Source organism: Physeter macrocephalus, chromosome 20 (genome assembly GCF_002837175.3).
Source record: "Physeter macrocephalus isolate SW-GA chromosome 20, ASM283717v5, whole genome shotgun sequence".
In the NCBI taxonomy this organism is placed as follows: domain Eukaryota; kingdom Metazoa; phylum Chordata; class Mammalia; order Artiodactyla; family Physeteridae; genus Physeter; species Physeter macrocephalus.
The window spans coordinates 42,570,474-42,592,350 of NC_041233.1; the positions used below are offsets into that span (position 1 = coordinate 42,570,474).

The 21,877-nt window shown below is 34.1% G+C and overlaps 1 long non-coding RNA gene across 1 annotated transcript; it reads right to left on the reverse strand.

The window, feature by feature from the left end:
• Window positions 1-6,396: 6,396 nt before the first annotated feature.
• LOC114484491 (uncharacterized) lies at window positions 6,397-20,415 on the reverse strand. The gene is made up of 3 exons (XR_003677457.1): window positions 20,346-20,415; window positions 7,262-7,492; window positions 6,397-6,485 (listed from the first exon to the last, which is right to left on the reverse strand). It is a non-coding gene; the product is annotated as an uncharacterized lncRNA (long non-coding RNA).
• Between the last annotated feature and the right edge of the window lie 1,462 nt (window positions 20,416-21,877).

The window sequence follows — 21,877 nt, forward strand, 5'->3', positions numbered from 1 at the left end:
TTGATTTAAAATAACATTAGAAAGATGGTAATTTATACAAAAGAATGTTTGAATTGTCTTCAAAAATTGTTTTCAAAGAAATTGAAATTAAAATATTTAAAAAATTAAAAATTTGAGGATGGATTAGATGACACAGTGAAATAAATTCTTTATGACTTGATTCATCACAGTAGAAATAGATTAACACTCTCATTACCAAATCTTTGCCCTAATTGGCCTGTATTAATTGAGGAGACTGTTTCCTTTTGTTGGTTTACTAGAGTGTTTAAAGAGGAAAAACTATAGCTATGGTGATTAGTTATTTACTCTATCTTTAACTTTTTTTGATCCTGTGGATAAGTTAAGAATTTCACATTAACAATATAAGTCATCTCTCTCAAATTTACCAATTGGCCAGTCTCTCAAAATTTACCAAATTTACCAATCTCTCTCAAATTTACTCAAAACTCTTTTAGAATAAAATAGTTTTTAAAAGAGTGAAAATGAATAATTGTAAAAAGAGATGTAATAAAATTAGACTTGGGAGAACAATGAAATTAATTTCTCCAACTCTATTTCAAGTTAACCTCAAATAAAGGAAGACAGAAAATAGGAAGGAAGAAGGGAGGAAGCAAAGAAGAACGGGAGGAAGGGAGGATATTGCATCTATCTTAGTAGTAGGATCCTTGACAATGAGGTAATAATATTACTGACGAGAGCACCAACACCCTGTACTTCCCAACACACACAAACACACATACACACACACAACTCTCTTTAATGTATGAGGAAACAGATCAGAGAAATTTTAAAAAGATGTTCAAAGTCATTAGTCTTATATAGTGATAAAATCAGCATTCAAACCAAGATCTGTTACTCCAGAGCCCATGTTCTTAACTGTACAGTGCAGGCTGGGTAAGTAGTCATTTACTTCAAGGAAAACAAAACCCCAAGCAAACACTTACATTTTTAACTTCAAACTCTGCTACCACACATTTGACTTTTCAATTGCATTGACCTTTGTGACCTTTGCTTAAAGGTACAATAAAATTGAATAATAAGCAAAAGTACTTGGAAGGAAGTAACTGGCTGATTTCTGTTTATATCTAAGAAGAATGTATGAAGCTAGTTTGAAGAGCTTCCAGAAAAGTATACTATTAAGTGAATAAATGGAGCTCTGGATTTTATAAAAGGAACTAGAGATGCTATAATATTAAAATATTTCAAATATAAATTGTCTACTTGTAATCAGGCCAAAGAATAGCTAGAATTTTGGATTCTTCTAATATGCTCCTTAGTGTTAATGAGGTGAACTTTTATCATCATTCAGGATCCACAAAACAGTTTATTTAAAACCAACTGCTTTATAGGCTATTTCTTCTTAGTTCTGAAAGTAACAGGTTCTGCAAATTGTCATCATTATTAAATGTATGTTTATACTGCCATGAAAGTGTTACATTTAGTTTAAATGTATTGAATAAAACATTGTTTTCTGAGTAGTCACTGAAGCACCTTTGCATATGGCAGCAAAACTTTGGTCTGGGAATTAAAAGGTTGGTTTTTATTGGCACAGCTAACTAGTCCTTACTTCCCGGAGCATTATCAAGTATGTTATGTTAACTCTGTGATCTCAGTCAAGGTACCCTTCCAGATATAAGTACTTGCTGAGCCCTCTTCACCTTTTGGAAAATAATGGGTATGGAATATTTCCCTTAAGTTACAAATTTTCACAAAGAAACCAAAAATAGCTAGTTCAACAGAGAGAAAAGGAATAATGTACAGACAAACTCATGGCCAGGGACATGGGGCAGATGCATCTTATCTGTCTAACCAGGAATAATGGCACATTAAAAGGAACAGGGGCAGCATTTAAAAGCAAAATACTACATCTAATGAATGTTTTTCAACCCTGTTCTCAAAAATTGTACACACAAAAAATGATAATATTTTTATGGCACACGGTGGAAAATGTTTGTGCCTGTTTATGTCAGAGGGGTCTGGTACAGGGTTTCGGCAATCCAAGGCCTTACCAAGCCCCCAAGCCCTATTTAGAATCTTCTGAATGGTATCAAGGTCCACCTGAAACCCATTTTCCGTACACCTTAGAATCAAAGAAACAAATCCTATAAGGCATTCAGTTTTGTCTTTATGACGCCTCGTTTTTATTTTGTTGTTGTTGTTTATTTAATTCTGTTTGCCTTGACACTAAGTACCCAAAACACCCTGGGAACACATGGACTCTGGATCATGATCCTTATACATTTTTATTTTAAAATTTTCTTTTGGTAAATATTTGTTAAATACTCTTTGCAACATTCTGTGCAAGGTGCTGGGAAGATACTGAGGGAAAAAAAAGAGCAAGAACTTTGCTCTTACTAAAGATTATATTCACAGTGGAGGGAGGTGATGATCAGACAATAATCCAGTAATAAAACCGAAACTGACCCTTTGGACAAGAGTTATAAGGTGGTGGGAGGTGTTTTGCCATTCATTATCATGAAAAGAGCAGTGTATTCTAATTTTTAAAATTAGATGAAGCTAATTTTCTCAAACCATCCTGTTAATCTAGAACAGTTTGTCTGAACTGAAAAACAGTAGACAACTCAATTATTTCCAAAAGAAAATGTAACCATTGAGGGATTTTATCTTTAAAAATGGCACAGGTTTCTTAGCAGAAAATGGTGGTTTACGTAGCCTTAGAGTCAATGTAAATTCTTCATTCTCTTAGTGGTTGCATTTGGAAATTATATGACTGGAATATTACCATATGCCATTTCCTTTTCACTGAAAATGGATTCCTCTGTGGCATATTGAATTGTTTGAAGAGTTTCTGGAAATGCATCTCAAGTCTGGCACAATTATAGTAACCAAAATCTTTTATTTAATTCTAAAATTTGTGATTATCCTTCATTGCCAGAAACATTTCTGTCTATTTAGGGCTAAGAATCTCTAAGAACAATAATCTAAATAGGGAATTTAATGGATTCTTATGGAAAATATGATAGATTGATTACTTACTTCACTCACTTTTTCAATCTATCAGCCTTTGAGTGCCTAAAATGTAGTTGACTCTTCACAAAATTTTGTGTAGGGAAGTGTGCAGAAAGGGTTAACCTTGCAGGCCTGAGACCACTATCCTTCGAAAGACCAGTTTTCAAGGTTGACCCCTGGCTGGCATTTGGGAACTTGGATTTCTTGAGAATTTCCATCATTATCAACTGCGTGTGGCTCATGCTACATAAATTATTTGTAAGAAAACCCCATGAATTTGGTTAAGTACCTGCTTCCCTTCTCAGAGTCTGGGATTTTCATACATGCTAGGCAATCAACATTGTCTCTAATGAGCTTCTCTGATACACAGCATTTTACACCTATTGTTACAATTCACTGCTGGAGGAATTTCTTGCATCTGTGTGACTCCAATGGGAAAGGGCTTCTGGAAGCTGGCACCTGGTTTCCTTTGGACTTTGTCTCATGTGTCTTTTCCCTTTGCTGATTTTGCTTTGTATCCTTCTACTGTTAATAAATCATAGCTGTTAATATGTCTATATGCTGAGTTCTGTGAGTCCTTCTAATGAATCATTAAACCTGAGAGTGATCTTGGGGAGCCCTGTGACTCAGGAAGGATACACACACACACACACACACACACACACACACACACACACAAACACTAATTGTGATCTCTAAGATTAAAATTTTATTTGTATATGAGTTAAATTTGTACATGAAAACCTTTTAGATCAGTGGTTTTCAACCAATGGTGATTTTGCCCAAAGCGGGATGTTTGGCAAGGTCTGGAGACATTTTTGGTTGTCACAACTAGGGGAAGGGGAGTTATCCAGTGGGTAGAGAGAGGTCAAGGAGGCTGTTGAATATTCTACAATGTATAGGACATCCCCCTCTGCAGTGAGTTATCTGGCCTAAAAGGTCAATAGTTCTATGCTTAAGAAACACTATACAGGAGTACAAGATTATACTGAATCAAATATCAAAACAAAGAATGTAGAAAATATGTATTAAAGCAGAATGCCACAAAGGAGAAATAATTTAATCTGAATTGAAGTTGCTACCGAGCCTAAACTTAGAATGCTTATGAAACTCATGAAGACTAAGACTCATATTCCTTTCCAGTAGTTTGTGTATCCACACCATCCCCAGTGTTTAATGAATAGATTGAAAAATAGAATATTGTTTTCAATAAGAACAGCATCAGAATTCCTTTCTTGCAAGATGTGTACAACTCCACTACTTTAAATGTATAATATGTAAATATTACGCATATATCCTATTGTTGCTACCAGGAAATGGATTTGGAACACAGAGTTTCAGATATCTATTATCTCTGCTGGAATTCTGGCTGTGCTTCTATAAATTATACTCCTAGTATTAACAAGAAATGAGCACTAAAAAGATTACTTTATATTGGTCCTTCACTTTGTAAAATAAATTCTTCCATTCTTTAGAAATAACAATGTAAATGATAATGGCAGCACTATGGGTTAAATAAATAAATGAGTCATTTAAACTTCAACCATGCCCACAAACTGAGACTATTCTCAGTATATCAGTATGGTGAGTTTAGAGAGATAAGAAAGTGAGGTAAGGCTTTAGGGGGGCTTCCAGTTCAATAAGAACCTGGGCTTTATTGTTAAGCTAGCTAGATAGATGACAGGCAAATCTTAAGAAAACAGAAGGGAATAGGAATGCCTAGCACCAGCCATGGTTTTTCTCAAATAACTCTTGATATGTAATATATATGAGCATTTGGGGATATATATGTATCTCCATCCTATGGGTAATGAAATTGTGTCAAATTAACCTTGGGATCCATCCAGGGCATGGGAGAGCAGCATTATGTAAACTTGGTGCTAGTCCAGGGTGAATTAGGCATTTTGGAATCAGATCTGGAGTCAAATTCCAGTGATCCTATTTATTGATTGTGTGACTTTAAGTAAATTATTCAACTTTATTGAATCTTCTTCTAAAATTTTGGTGCAATTATGATGTAAGCTTGATGTGGAGCTCAAAGTAAATGCTTAATTTTATGTTTAGCTATTGTTCTTGTGGTGACTTTTCCTCCCAGAAGATGCACTGGAATGAAGGGAACACGTCCTGGCAAACTGAGTTGGATCATTTATCTTTGTGGACACATGGGAGGGTGAGGACATAGCGTACAATGACATGAGGGTAACAGAAGCTGACAAAGACAGAAAGATAACGTGTGGCCACCCCCAATCACTCTTGTAGGTAGATTCCTCACCTAGAATGAGTGATGTGTTGAAATAGTCAAAGGTAGGATGGAAGCACTTGGTTTCAGAATCACTGTTTTCAGTAATTAAAAGCAGCACAGTCCTCTCCATTGCTGGAAATTAAGGACGCCATGAAATATTCCTAAATTAAGTTTTCTTCCATGTGGTATAGAGCTAACTAGTTTAAGTTTGAGGTTAAAGTGCTGAAAGGCCAATTTGAAGCTTAAAATGTGAAAGAATATGAAACATGGTAGTTGGGGCACATTTTGAGAATGTTAAAAAGTAATAGTGACTTAATAGTGAAGAGTTTAAAGAGGAGGATTTAGTGTACGTGGAGCTATTTACCTCACTGTTCAGAGGAGAGGCTATTCTGACAACTATTTCAATCAGTTATATTCCTATTACCTAAAATAATACCTTGCTAGACTACCACAACTCCAAGAAAATAGTCCATAAAAATAACTTCTATAAGGTCTGGCTCACTCAGCAATATTGTAACTAGTGATTAAGCTTCCCAGACATGTGGAAACTGTTAAAGAAATGTGCTGGCCCATATTTGAAACCACTTGGGCCATCACAGCTGATTGATTTTACATTCTGTTTTTATATATTAGCCAGTTTTTAAATCAGCGAGTTCTGCTCACCACCCCCATTTTTTTTAACCTAAACGGCCCTGTATTAACTGACAAAAAATAAGCTTCCAAACGTGCCAAGAGCATGGAAATCCCATGAAGTAATAGCACTATGTGGAAACCAGCCAGAAACCTCCTGCCAATCTTACTGATTTCAAGTTGAATGCCAGATTTGGTGTGTTGTGAAAGCAGCACATTCATCCAGCATGTGTCAATAGACACTTGCCCACTTAGAGAACTCGTTTACCCTTATGAGATATATTATACACTTGTTGATTCTTTTTGTTTATTTTGTGCAGTGCTTCTGATTAGATCACTTTCTTTTTTATGTTTTTTCACTATGTATAAAAATGGATTTGGTTTTTGTTTCACCGTTCTTTGAATAGTATTTCCTATGGTTAAAGGCAATCAGCAATCTAAGTTTCATCTAAGCTCCAATCACATGCAATTTATAAAATCTTAGAAGAACACAGGCAGGTACTAAGTATTGATCAACTTACTTTTGGAAGAACTATTTGATTTTTTTATTATCTGCCACAGTCATAAGCCCAGTGAGTTGATTTAAATCATTGAGGTATGATTGCTTTTGAAAGACTTGATTTTACCTCTTCTCCTGAAGTACCTATTAACAACAACAAAAAAAGTCTATTGAAAAATTAACATAATTCCATGTCACAAAGGAAATTTTACTTAGAAAATTTAGTTAGTGATCAAATAAGAAAGGCTTTGTGAGGAATAGAGAACTTTGCAATTTGTTGGAAACATTCACAGGAGAAACATTTGTAAGCAAAGACAAATGTATTTACTGAAGTACTGAGGGATTATCATTTCCTGTCCCTCATTAAGGAATAGGTGTCTGTTCACCTGGACTGTGTCTGTTGCTTAGACCTGCCACAAATTTGTTGCTCAGACATTTATTTATTACAATATATTATTAGAGAAATAATTACTGACATAGAAGGAGATATATATATTTGGAACATTTTATATTTTCTTTAGAAATATAAATTCTGAATTTGAATCTTTAAATATATATTTTTTATAACCACCTTCCATAGCCTCCCTGTTGTCTCTGTTTTTCTTAACTTCATAGTCTACAGGTTTCTGGAACATTCTAGTTTTCTATTTGAGTGTTTAACCAATTATAAGGAAAAGATACTTTATGATTTTTAACATGCTGTAATCAAATAATATGTTGAACTTTGATAGTTTATGGTCACTACATCTAGTTCCTGTATCTAGTTTTTTTTCCTCAAAAACTGTGTTCTCTCTTGTGTGTATATTTTTGTACATTAGTTATATATTTCTGTTTAACACATTATCCCAAATCTTAGTTAATAAAGCAACAAACATTTATTATCTCACAGTGCTTAAACTAAGTCCTCTGGGTGTGAATACCTCATGAAGCTACAATCAAGGTCTCATTGAGGCTGTAGTCATCCCAAGGCTCCATCAGGGAATGAGTGGGTCCTCTTCCACGGTCACTCAAGTGGTTGTTATAAGTATTCAGTTCATCCCAGTCTATTGGAACGAGGGCCTCCATTCCTTGCTGGCTATTGGCCAGAGGCTTCCTTCACTATCCTGTCATGTGAATCTTCTTTATTCAGCAACTCACAACATGGAAATTGGCTTCAATAGAGGAAGCAAGTAAGAGGGCAAGAAAGAATGAGCAAGAAAAAAGTCACAGTCTTTTGTTATCTAATCGTGGAAGCTATTAATCTCCAGCATGATTAATCTCAAACCCACTATCAAGGGGAGGGGACAGGACATGAATATCAGGAGGAAGAGATCACTGAGGGTCATTTCAGAAACTGCCTACCACGATGTGTGTGCTTTTGTGTATGTGTGTGTGTGTCTTTTATGGAATAAAGATTTCTTCTCTTAAAGCAACTTGATTTTACTTTCTTTGATTTTCTTATACACCAAATATTCTAGAACCTAACACAAGAGGATAAAGGCAAATTTTAGCATATACTTAGTCACTTGAAATATTTAGGAATAATATTTATGAGCACAGCATAAAGTATGTTATATTAAGGATGCTACTTTTTTTTTTTTTTTTTTTTTTTTGTGGTATGCGGGCCTTCCTCTGTTGTGGCCTCTCCCGTTGCGGAGCACAGGCTCCGGACGCGCAGGCTCAGCGGCCATGGCTCACGGGCCCAGCCGCTCCGCGGCATGTGGGATCTTCCCATACCAGGGCGCGAACCCGGTTCCCCTGCATCGGCAGGCGGACGCGCAACCACTGCGCCACCAGGGAAGCCCTAAGGATGCTACTTTTGCCCTATATTATTTTGGAAAGGATATATTCATCTCTCCTTCTCCTTTTTCTCTCAAGTTCTAGTGATTTATAATGACTAGATTAAAGTATACTTAGAAACCAGATTAAGGGCTGTACTTTGGGATATTTGTATAAGCTTATTAAAGTGTGAATAAGTGGTCCTGTGTGTATTTTCATAATCTTTAAACATTTTTTCCCTGTTGTGTCATCTGTTTGTATTTGCATAAACCAAATGTGGCTTTTGATATAGGATCTTTTGGATAAAATATGAATTAATAGTAGCATGCCACTATAAATGAGTCATATAGCAACATGTAGGGAAGGGGGTTTGATTGCAAGACAAGCCCTAAATAAACTTTTAAGTCCTTCCAAAGTTGTATACCTTCTCCTTATATATCCAGAACATATGTCTCAGATTTCACTAGTCTGAAATCATATTTTCCTCCAATGCCTGAATAAATAGCCTGACCCCAGTATTACTTGATTTTATGTAAGAATGTAATCATTTACCGGATATCCAGAGATTTCCAGGGACATGTATCTGTTCCAAAATCTTTTCTGGTTTTAACTTGGCACCTCTATTTGCCATCTTGTTCCAGATCAGAACCTCTAAGCACTTTTCTGCAGGTTACCCATTTCTGATTTTTGTCATACTCAAGTAGCTCTTTGCTAAACACTTCAACTGAGTTGTGGACACCTATCCATCCTTTCTGAAAATGTAGTGAGAGGAAAGGCAAGTTTGTAATTTTTAACAAAATTATGCTGAAGATTTATGATAGTGATGAAAATGTTGACACAAAGACATTTAAAATTTAGTAGGCAATATGACTGTTGTCAAAGAACATAAATCCATAATCTTTATAGTTGTTCACCACTGGGTAATGTAAAATCTGTGAAAGAGGTAGACTTCTTACCTAACTCCAGGCTGCCATCTTAATACAGGAGCTAGAGTACCACCCTACTATGAAATGTCCTTGGGCATTTATCTCCTTTCTAGAAAGCAGGCCTTAAATACAAGTCTCTGAGGAAAGAATATATTTAGATCTCACTCCAGCATAAGGCCAGCCTCCCCAGCCTCATATAGAAATCTACAGCAGACATTTACAATCTCTTCAGGAGAAAACCAGTGTTCCAGGACCATGGGTGGATAACCTTTCTCTGTGTCCCTCAACATGGCAAGGTCTTCAACATTCAATGCTTAGTATATTAGAACATTTTCCAAGTCTATCTTCTTCAGTCTTGAGTAACATCATCATTCCTTTTAAGTAGGGACTTTTACCAGTTTATCATCTAATGAGTGGTAACAGCTAGGCTTGCACACAACCTGTCTTTATGTTCTCTGTTCCCAATTTCCCTAGCCATCTTCTGAAAAATATCTCACACACATACACAATCTAAGGATGAGCAATATTAAACAGGTATTGGATATTCTAGGTTCATAATTTGGAAAGTTTCTTGCATAGACAGCTTCTTTCATGATCACACAGAGAAATGCGGTGATAAGGGTAGAGTGTTAGAATGTTAGTTGTTTTCTATAAAGATCCAATGACTTTATAAAAAAATAATTTTGAGTGGAATACGCTTAAAATAAGTGGTCACATATATACTGCTACATACATCCAGATTGATTCTAACAAGTTATGATGAAAGGGCAATGTTTGTTTAGCATCCGTCACCTTAAACCTACGCCACCATTTGTTGTAGGCAGAGTATTGGGGCCCCAAAGATGTTAATGTCCTATCTCCCAAGTCTCTGAATATGTTAAGGTACATGGCAACTGGAAATTAAGGTTGTTAATCAGATGACATTGAAATGGGGAAATTATCCTGGGTTATCAAGGCAGGCCCAATGTAATTGCAAGGATCCTTTAAAGTGGAAGAGAGAGGCAGAATAAGTCAGTGCCAGAGAAGCTCATATTGAAAAAGACTCAACTGGCCATTGCTGGTTTTCAGAATAGAAGGGGGCCACAAGCCAAGGAAGAGGACCAGCCTCTAGAAGGTAAAAAGGCAAGGGAATAGATTCTCCCTTCGTGTCTACAGAAGGAGCACAGCTCTGCCAACATTTTGCTTTTAGCTCAGCGAGATATATTTTTCACTTCTTACCTCCAGACTAAAAGATAATAAATGTGTGCTGTTTTAAGCCTCCAGTTTTGTAGTAACTTATTACAGCAGCAATAGGAAACTAATATATCATTCTTCATATTTCTGCGCTACCAATGATTATACCTCCTCCAATATGTAAGTCTTCTCTTTCAATTTCTATGTAACTTGACCATGTGACCTCCTCTGTTAATGGGGCCATTAATGATCTCATGACATTGTGAAGAATATATAATATTTGGACAGAATATTTTAGTAAATAATACAAAAACATATATAGTCCTAGTTCATCTCTCTTTCTTTTCTTTTCATCATATTACTTACAGCCAAATGTCACTTGTCTGTGATAGTGGCGTTCTAATTCTGGATCTCTGCAGAAAGTGATGTGGACATCTAATCTAGTTTAGGATAGGTAGATCTTTTTAGCCACTCTGATGGTCACAACATAAAAAACCTAAATTAAAATATGTGGAGTCATTACCATCATTTCAGCCAGGTTATTAATTCTACAGACATTATTTTCAGATGTACCTTTTAGAAACTATTGTTTCCATATTCCTGTTTACCTCCTTGCCCCATGATAATCTATTCTAACATAGCAACCAAAGAGATCCTTTTAAAAGCCCATGTCAAACCACATCATTTCTCTGCTCACAAATCCTCAATGACTCCCCATCTCATTCTGAATAAAAGCCAAATTTCTTAAATGTCCTGCGGGTGCTACATGGTCTGACCTCTTCTTAACTCTCTGACATCATCCCCATAATAGTCTCCACTTCCATCACATGGCTCAGGTCACAGAGTCTATTATTTTCCTGGAACATGTGATATCTATTCCCTCTCAGGACACTTGCACTGTTCTTTCTACCTAGGATGTTCCTCCCTTATTATGCATTTGGTTGGATCTCTCACCTCAGCTTTTCAGAGGGACCTACCCTGGACACCCTATTTAATACCGTAACCCACCTCTCTGGCCTCCTTATACACCTTCCCTTCTTTTTTCTCTGTAACTGATCACCTTCTAACGTACTATTCACTTATTTATTTTGCTTTGTGATTCCCTGCACTAGGATTTAAACATCAGTGTGGCAGTTTATGTCTCTTTTGTTCATTACTGTGCCTTGTTAGCAAAAAGAAAGGTGCCTAGCACATTTCTGCTCATTAATATTTATTAAATTAACCTTTAATTACTAATTTGCCATAGATTCAAGATCTTAAACATAACAGTTTCAGAGTTTGGGAAAAAAATCTACGATGTCATCAAATTCATTCCTTCGACTTCACAGATGGAATAAATGAGGCCCAGAGAGATTTCACAGCTATTTTCACCAAAAGTAGAAATAGAAAGCTGCCCTGATTTTCTTAACTATTTAACAAAACTGAGTACAAGTCATTTACGTAACTTTTTACTTATAGTAGTAGCAGCCTAAAACTCCTTCCAATCTTAAACATTTAGAAATGACTATTGTGTTCATAGTAGTTTATTTTACTCTTAATGGAATTGTTCACTTCTAATATGACATTCACTCTTATCTTTCCAACACACTTTCTTAACACTGTTATTTATTCAGTAAGTATTTTAATAGCCATGATGTGTAAAATACTCCTGTACTACAGTGAGTGTTTCAAAGATGGATTAAAGTGTTTCAAAGGTTTATGATTGCAGCTTCAAGATATGTACATACTAAATCAGACATCTCTTATGTGCCAGCTAAGATCCTTTCAGTCTCACCTGTCTCTAGGACAGATGGCCATTGGACAACAACTCTGGGTAGTCTTTGACCAGTTTCACAGGTGCAGCCCCGACAGGGGCTCACCTTATGTCCTTGCTGTGCTTCTCTCACCTCCCCCTGAAGGGCTTCAGTGTTACCACTGAGGCATGTGATGCTTTGGGACCCTCTTAGCACCCATATGTATGCAGCTTAGTTGCATAGGGAGTTGATGCTCCATTGGATAAACATTTGATCAGTGGGAAACAGGAGCTTGCCTATCATTTTGTCCTCCTGGAAAGAGTTTTTTTGACCTCTCTGAAGACAGTCCTTCAAAACTGAGTGTTCCATCACCCATGACACCAGCAGTGACCAGCTCAGTATCAGGCTGTAATATTGGCTCTGCTCTTCCTTGCCTCACTCCCCTTTTCCCTCACTCCTGACTCTCTGGGGCTGTACTCCTAACAAAATTATGGGACACTAACTTTTGCCTCAGGCTTATCTTTTTGGGAAAGGCTGACACACTGCCTTTAAGGACCTTGATACCTAGTAAGAGAAGGTCAATTCAGACCTACATAACTACTATAAAAGACCTTGTGATATATCTTACTAAACACACACTAAGGACTACACAAGTTCAGAGGAAAGAGAGCTCTTTTTTTGACGGAGATATGGAAGGATGTTTGCTAAGAAAGTAAACTTAATTAGGTATTAAATTATAAGCTACCTTTTGCAAGAAAGAGAATGATGACGACAACAAACTATATAGTGCTGGTAATGGTCATAGCATGTCCAGGATGTAAGTGCATGTGTTAAAAGTAGTTAAGTCTGATTACATTCCTAGATGCAGAAAGGTGTGTGTGTGTGTGTGATATGTTGAAATCATCTTCCAAATGCTACTTTGTAGAAAATAATTCTAATGGATATTGATCATTTGAAATTTTAGATTGATAAAGTTACAACCCTGACTCTGAAATGTGAATTTTACCCTCTACTAAATTAGGAATTACCGCTTTTATCAAGACAAGTGGCCACACTTTAGAGAAATAATGCAGTGATACCATTGCATAGGTTTCCATGCTACAGAGCTAGGTGCAATACCCAGTGTGCCAATATCCAGGATTGTTGTGAATTCTATACACTCAAGGGAGATAATCTTAAAATGAAGTTTGACTTGGAAACTCAAGATCCTGACATTCAGAAAGCATGGTTCTGAATTTATGTGTGTTTCTGCTACAGTATTCAATTGTATATTCAGTACTTCAAACAGAATTTTTAAAAAGGAAAAAAAAATAAGCAAACTTAACAGCCAGTAAGTCAGATAAGCCCTTTAATGCACTCCAGTCAAATTGGACTGATTGCCATTCTCATATCTTTTAGTGGCTGACAAACCCATATCAATAATTGATTTTAAAGGCTCTGAGGTCTGATGAACAAATCACTCTACTTAGAGGTATGAGTAGATTTTCTTGATTAAATATGTTTAAAAAAAAACTATAGGTATTTTCTTAAGAGATAGCTACATTGCTATTTTGATTCTGATTTACATGGTTTTTGTAGATCAATGCAACTTCAGATTACTTTTGAATTTTATGTTTTGTCTCATTAATTTCTTATTTTTACATTATTTAACATTAAATTGACTATGTCACATTCTGATTAAAATGAGTCTTACCTTACAGACTTTCTAAAATTTCATCTTGAATTTTAAAATTTGAATCTAAGTTGGAAGAATGAATAATTTATGTGTAAAAATCTCAGGAGAACTTTCAACCCATGTTATTTAAACTGAACCATTTTACTATTTTAATGAAAAGAGGCAAGAATCAGAATGGTTGCCCAAAGTAAGGTTTTAAAATGCTGCAAGTAGGTACATACATCTGTTAACTACACTTAACATTATCTTGAAGTTCATACATTCTCTCAAAATCAGATCTGGGATTTTTGAATTACATTCTTACAATGTGCCCCTCTTAACCTCCTCCTTGCCAAAGTGTCTCTCCATTAATTGAGTGTGGAGATGAAGAAAACTAGTGGTGGATGAGAAAGTGATAATTTTATAGGCTGCTTGTTATGTTGTCATGGGCAAGTTACATTTCACATTATAGCTTTGGAAACAAGATAAGAATGACAATATTTTTTTAGCTTATTTTATTTAGCCAAAATCTTTACCATCTCTCCATTGTTCCCACCCCACCAAACATATACACTGCATACTCCTAGGATTTAAATCAATCAAAATATTTAAATATTTTTCACAGCCTCTCAGTGATTCCATAAGACTGTGGATGGAAGGATGTTGATGACATGTTTTATAACAGATACTTCTACTTCTGTAAAGTGAAAGCAGATAAATAATTTCATAACATGGAAATCAGAAGAGATAGTGGGAAGAAAATTTTTTTGTTTTTCCGAAAATCAGGTGATAGCAACATGCCCACCTAATTAAAGGTACAGACAATCTGTGGATGGCTTTCATGGGTTTGGTTCAATGTTAGTTGCTTTATTCATATTATCTCATATAATCTCTGCCTCAGTTCTCTATGATATGTGACATTATTACCATTTTACAGACTTGCTCAAAGCTAACTCAAGGCTAACTAATTAATCAGTGGCAGAACAAGTTTAAAAACTAAGTCCATCTGAAAACCGTATCCATTCCATTCAAAATGCAATGAAAATCAGAGTATGGGAAGAAAATATAAATTTCTTCTTGTGTTTGTTTTAAAAGTAATATTTATCAATATATGTGTGGCTGTAAATAGTACTATTTTTAACTTAATTTTTTTTTACCTTTTAATTTTTTTAATGTGATTTATTGATAGTTCTCTTGAACATTCTCTGGGAATTTCCCTCCAAAAAAACATAGGGGACCTGAAGCCTACAAAGAATCATTAAGTGTTTATCCATATGACAAAATCTATTTCTTCTTGTAGATTTTTCTATACTCAAAACTTACATAGATTTTAACACAAAAATCCCTAAAAGAGGTAGTATAATAAAGTAGCTAACAATATATCAGACATTTTTTAAAAGTCAATTGTATTGAGGTATAATTTATATGTAATAAAAATTATTATTCTTAGATGTACAGTTAGATGTACAGTTCTTTTAAATTGTGTTTTTAATTTTCATACAGTAAAATTCACACTTTTGTGTGAGGAATATTATGAGGTTTGACAAACACATAGAGTTTTGTACCTACCACCACAAAAAAGATACTGAAGTAGTTCCAGTACTCCAAAGAAACTATTCCATGCAGCTACTCTGTAGCAAAACTCTCTCTTTCCTTATAGTTTTGGCTTTTCTTGAGTGTTACATAAATGGAATCATAAAGTATGAGCAGCCTTTTGAGTCTGACTTCTTTCATTTAGGATAATGCATTTGATATTCATCCATGTGGGTAGTGTGTATAAATAGTTTATTCCTTTTTATTGCCAAATAATACTCCATTGTATGGATTACCATAGTTCATCTATCTGCTCACTAGTTGAGCATTTTGATTATTTCCACTTTGTCACCATTATGAATAAGGGTGTTATAGACATTTGCATACAGAGTTCTGAGTGAACATAAGTTTTTATTTATTCTGGGTAAATACCTACAAGTAGGGATGCGAGGTCATTTTGTAATTAAATAATTCCCTTATAAGAAACTGCCAAACTCCTTTCCAAAGACGCTGTATCATTTTGTATTTCCACAAGCAATGCGTAAGTGTCAGTTGCTCTACATCCTCACCAGGAATTAGTGGTATCAGGTTTTTTTGTTTTTAAATTTAACCCTTTTTACTAGATATGTAATGCTATCACATTGTGGTTTAATTTGCATTTCCTTAATGATGTTTGTTGTTGAGCACCTTCTTATCTGCTTAATTGTCATTTATATGTATTCTTTCATGAAATGTCTGCTTAAGGCTTTGCCTGAATTTTTTTTCTTATTACTGAGTTTTGATAGCTCTTTACCTATCCTGGATGCAAGTATTTTGTCATACCAGTGACTGGCAAATATTTTCTGCCATTCTGTGGCTTGTTTTTTACTTTTTAAATAATTTCTTATACAGAGCATTTAAAAATTTTTTCATAAAGTGTATTTTATCATTTTTTTCTTTTAGTGTTTATCTATGAAATCTGTGCTCATTCCTAAATGACTGGTTTTCTTTGATGTTTTCTTCTAAATGTCCTATAGTTTTACATTTTACATTTTACATTTAGGCATAGGATTCATTTAAAGTTAAATTTTGTATAAATGAGAAGTATAGGTCACAGGTTATTTTTTGGTTTTTTTTAGAATAAGGATGTTCAATTTTTCTGGCACCATTTATTGAAAATTAATTATTTTCCTATTAATTGCCTTTAAATCATCTTCTTAAAAAATAAACATATTTTTGTGAGTCTATTTCTGTGCTGTCTATTCTGTTGTGTGCCTGTCTTTAGCAACAAAACACTGTTCTGATTAGTGTAATTTTCTAATGTCTTAAAATAAAATTTCATGAGGCCTTGAAATATAACCATTATCAAAATGTTTTGGTTATTCTAACTTTATTCCTTTCTACAGGTTCAATTAAGAATGTGTAGAATATATAGATTAATTTAAGAAGAACTGATGTCTTAATAATTATGAGTCTTCCTGTCCAAGAACACAGTATATATACCTATTATTTAGGCCTCCTTTTGTTTCTTGTCTTTGTGTTTTTATTTTTTCAGCATATGTCTCATGTACATATTTTGTTAGATTTAAATCTAAATAATTCATTTTTGTTGATATTGTACATGAAATCATTTAAAATTTTTGATTTATAGACCTTCATTGCTAGTGTACAGAGATACAATTGAATTTTGTATATTGTCCTTGTATCCTGCGATTGACTACACTCCTTTATTATTCTAGGAGCTTTTAAAAATGTATTTATTTTTGTAGATTCCATGTGATTTTCTTTATAGACAGTCATGTCCTCTTTGAATAGAAAGAGTTTTATTTCTTTCTTTCTGAGCTGGAGTATTTTATTGATTTCTCTTGCCTTATTTTACTTGTTAGGACTTCCAATACAATGTTAGGTAGTATTAGTAAGAAAAAACATTCTTACTTTTTTCAGTCTTTCACCTATGGTACTAGCTGTAAGTTTTTATAGGTGACCTTTATCACATTAAGGAAGTATCTTATTTTGTTGAAAGTTTTCATCGTAAATGAATGCTGAATTTTATCCAATGTGTTTCTGTAGATCTATTGATTGTTTTTCTTATTATGATAATATCAATAATTATGTAGACTGAATTTCTGATGTTAAAACAAGCTCACGTTACTGAAATGAACTTCACCTGGCTGTGATGTATCAAATTTTGTATATGTTGCTGGGCTCATTTGGTTAATATTTTGCTAAGAAATTTTACATCTATACTCATGAGGAGTTTTGATTTGGTGTTTTCTTTTTTCATAGAGTCTTTGTCTGACTTTGGTATAAGGACAACACTGGTCTTATAAAATCAAGTGGGAGGTATTTCTTCCTCTTTGATTTTCTGGAAGAGGTTGCATAGAATTGTTATTTCTTCTTTAAATATTTGGTAGAATTCCCCAGTGAATCCATCCAGACTAAAATTTGATTTGTTGGAAGGTGTTTTAACTCTAAATTTAATTTCTTGACTAAATGTAGGATATATCTCAAGATATCTATTTTCTTCTTGAGTGAGTTTGGCAGTTTTGTGTTTTTCAAGGAGTTGGTCTATTTTATATTTTTGTTGAATTTATGAATGTAGAGGTTTTTCTTAGTATTTCCTTATCATGCTCTTAATATTTGTTGGTTCTACTGTTACATCCTCTCTTTCATCATGATATTCACCTCTTTCTTTCCCTCTCATCAGTCTTCCTTAAGGTTAATCATTTGTATTCATTTAATATGCCCCAGATCATTTAGCTAGATTTCAGCTGATAGGAATTTCAACTTAGGTTTGTCTGCTTTCTTAATCCATGCTGTCTGTAATATACTGTGCTGCTTCTTTAAATGTCTACTGTTTTACTTTAAATATAAATTCTGAAACCCAAACACTTTCTGTAGAATTTTTTCTTATCTACTTTTATATTGATTTCTTTCTATAGCTATTCATTGAATTCAAAGACACACCTACATGTTATTACCTATGTGGTAATAATAGTATAACAATAATGAGATTGATTTTGAGGAATGGTCTGTAGAATCAAGCTCATTATATTATAAGCATATCATATGCTTATCTCTTTTTTAATAAGTGCTTACCTCTAAGAGTACTTATTTTCTTGGGAGATTAAATGAAATTGTTCTTTAGTATTTGCTTTCTTATTAGGTATTTCTGAGCTTTGTAGTCTGTTTTTTTTTTCCTCTCTTAAAAAGGGATGTAAAAGGTTTTTAATATTGCCATTCACCTCTGCCCCTACAAAAGAATGATATAAAGAAGTGTTCAAAGATTGATAAACTAGAAAGCTCTCATTCTGTAGCCTGATCTTGGGCAAGTGCTTTTTAAAAAGGGAGAATGATGCTCTGAGGTTTGGATGATTGTATTTTTTACTGTTGCCTACATGAGTTCAGACACATTTCTGTTTAAATCTCCTTTAGTTCACATGCTGACCTGTGACAACCAAGTCAGTGCATATTAGTAGTTTTTGTTACCAAAAGTGAATTCTGACATGCAGCTCCTCGATTGAAAACAGTTGCCTCAGTATTCTAAGCCCAACCTTTTGTGCTTGTCTTTACTGCCAACTATTATTAAGCTCAGCCACTCACATGGATGCTAGCTATTATTCCCTCTTTCTCGGTTTTAGCTTAAGGCTGCTCTTTTGTGCAAAAAAAAAAAAAAAGCTATTAAAAAATACAATTTTCAAGTTCCTAAATAACTTCTACTGACATACAGTGAAGTATAAGCTTTAGACTATTTCTTTATGAACAAGGCAGCTGTGTTGCCTTCTTAATTACATTTCTCCTTACATCAGAGAAATGAGCTGCTAAATTATAACTTTGAATCAAACTTAAATCTATTGCTTTGTCATAGTCCATTTAGCTCATCACTTCATAATTTAAACCTTTATTCATTTTCTCAGAACATAGGCAACCTCTTCAATGTTTTTAATCTTAGAAGTATCTCCTTGCACTTTTATAATTTAAATACATGTTTGTAAATAAGAAATCCTCATTTATAGGGATTTTTATTAATAATGGTTAAAGTAGTAGTATCCATTATTTCTGTGATCTGTTTTTCAAAATGAATCTCAACAGTTGGAATGTTCTGCAATTCAATGTGATGTGTCTTATTTTGACAGTCAAAGCACATAAAAATCATTTTTTGTGTTTGTAGCTAGTGGGAGGGGGAGAGAGAGAGAGAGAGGAAGAGAGAGAGAGTAGTTTTCTTGTGAGTCCCCAGTCTTATTTTTTCTCTCTATAGTTTATTAAACCATATACATTTTACCTATAATCTTTCAGTGAAGGTATACTACTATCTACAACCAATAGTAATTTATTAATGGACAGGAAAGTCAAATCTATTCAAATAATTTATATAGTCATCATATGGAAAGATAATTATTTTAATTAAAATTTAAATCAAGCATTGTACTAGGGAGAAAGTGGTGAACTAAAACAGTTATATGTCCTGATCCTGTGAGATTCACTATAGTTTCCCTATATATTTTTAGTTTGGGGACAGACCTAGAAAAAAATGGTGGGTTTGCAACATTTTTCTTTAAAAATGTGCTTAATAATTTCTATTAGCTGAGCCATGAAAACATTGGGGTATTAACTTTTTAAGAAAATATCTTCTCCCTAAAAATTGAATATAGAAGAATGCACTACAGAAATGATTTTAACATGTTTTTCAGACGAATGCATTTGTTTACATCACAAATGTGGCAGTTACAAAAATGTAATATTAACTGAACAGAAAATATGAACACACATAAAAAGTTATGTGTGTGACCTAGAAAGGTCATGGTTTGGGAATAATAAGAAGACATTCCTGTTATTGAAGAGGTGTCAAATGATTGTCTTGAAGGTTAACCCTCTTTGACATGGGCTTGAAGAATTAAACTTCCCAAATCCTATGTCTGGTTAATGAAGCCAAGGTATGAAATGTAATGCTATCTTTAATGAATTTCTTGTTATTTGAGAAACCTCCAAGATCTTTTTATTACATACTTGGAAAAAACTACTCAGTCAAAATGCACTTTCTCAAAAGTTCTGATTTCCATACTGGAATTAGATCATAATGCTATTAAATTCAGTGATTAAGGCTCTTGAGAAATGTTTTGTTGAGTCTTATTGAGGATAAAGATTAAGTATTTTACAAGATATATGTGTACACATCTGAACCTATACATAGTACATTGAATGCAAACACAGTCTGAGTGTATTCTATAAGTTCTGTTATTTCACGTACCTGTCTCTCTGCTTGCCTCTCCACCACTGAAAAAGGCTGCCATTTGGTTGTGACTGGAGAAGCTATTTACAGACACTGGTGATGTTTGAGATAGACAGCTCACCCTCACAGGATACCTGACACCTGTCTCAAAAAGAGATCTCCTTCTCTGATTACAGTGCTGTGTCCCACTTTACTGTCTGACATTATTCATTCTAAATAGTGTATAGCTGTGAAGTTGCAAAAGAAAATATAAGCGAAGAATGAAAGGACTGCTAAGTGGTCAGTTTCTGATGTGAAAATTGAAGCTCAGAGGAATTAAGTAGCTACAGTCAGAGACATTAGCAACTTCACGGCCTCTATTCTATTCATCACCCTATATTACTTCATTGACAAGTGTCAGACACAGAATTAAGATGACTGCTTGCTTCTTCTGGGGAACCAAAGCACAACATATTGTTCCAAAGTTCATCAAATCAAAAGTCAAATTAGAGTTGGTAGGAAAAGAGCTTAATATTTTTGATAAATTTATTATGTTTTGCTTCTTTGAGTCTAGGGAAATAAATTTGTTTGGCAAATTTTTTTTAGTTAATTTTTTAATCTACATAAATAAAATTCTTACAGAATAGAATACAACCTGATAGATATATGGCCAAATAAAATTAAATGTTCTTAGAGCTTTATCATGAAGTATTTGTTTCATAATAAAGTTTTTAGGCATGCTGATACTTTGCACACAGACTGTATTCAGTGTATATGAATATACACTGTGTATATATTCATGTGTATACTTTGCACAGAGCTAAAATATGTACTGGGTTTTAAATCTCCCATGGTCAGTAGAATTCTGAATAGTTAATCAGTCCAGATTGTATTTAAACTGTCACTTCCTCAATTTTAGGAAGGCCACAACAAAGCAGATAGAAAGAATTAGCATACACTAGCAATCTGAGCAATACTTACTGTGCTGGTATACAAAACAGAAACAGTTTTTCGCCCAATACCAGTCTTATTTACCTAAATACCCTGGTCTTCTGCTTCCATCCAGAGTGTTAACCTGCAGAATGACATGTGTGACTAGTTTTGGAATTTAACAGTGTTGAAATTTTTTCTTTGATGTGGACTATTAATTGGAAACAACTTTAAATTATTCCCTTTTTTTTTGAAATTTTATTCAGTTACAAATGGCTATGTCTAAGCACACATGCCAGATTGAATGAATTCATAAAACAAAATGTAAACAAACAACTGTTCTAAATGTACTCCAGTGCATTGAGGGAATGTTCAAATATATTTGTTATATTGCCAGTGGTTTATGTTACCTACTAACTAGGGGCATAAAGAGATAATCTCTTTAAATTTTGAGGTGGGGACTGAAAGCTATCTTTATACCTCTTATCCATGTTAACTTCTATCATACACATATTACATATTTTAAGCACAGAGTGCTAAAATCTGTTTTACTACATAGTGAAGTTCAAAGTTCATCTAAAATTCCCATCTATTTTATAATTATCATGATAAGTAAATTTAAGGATGTGAATTATGATACA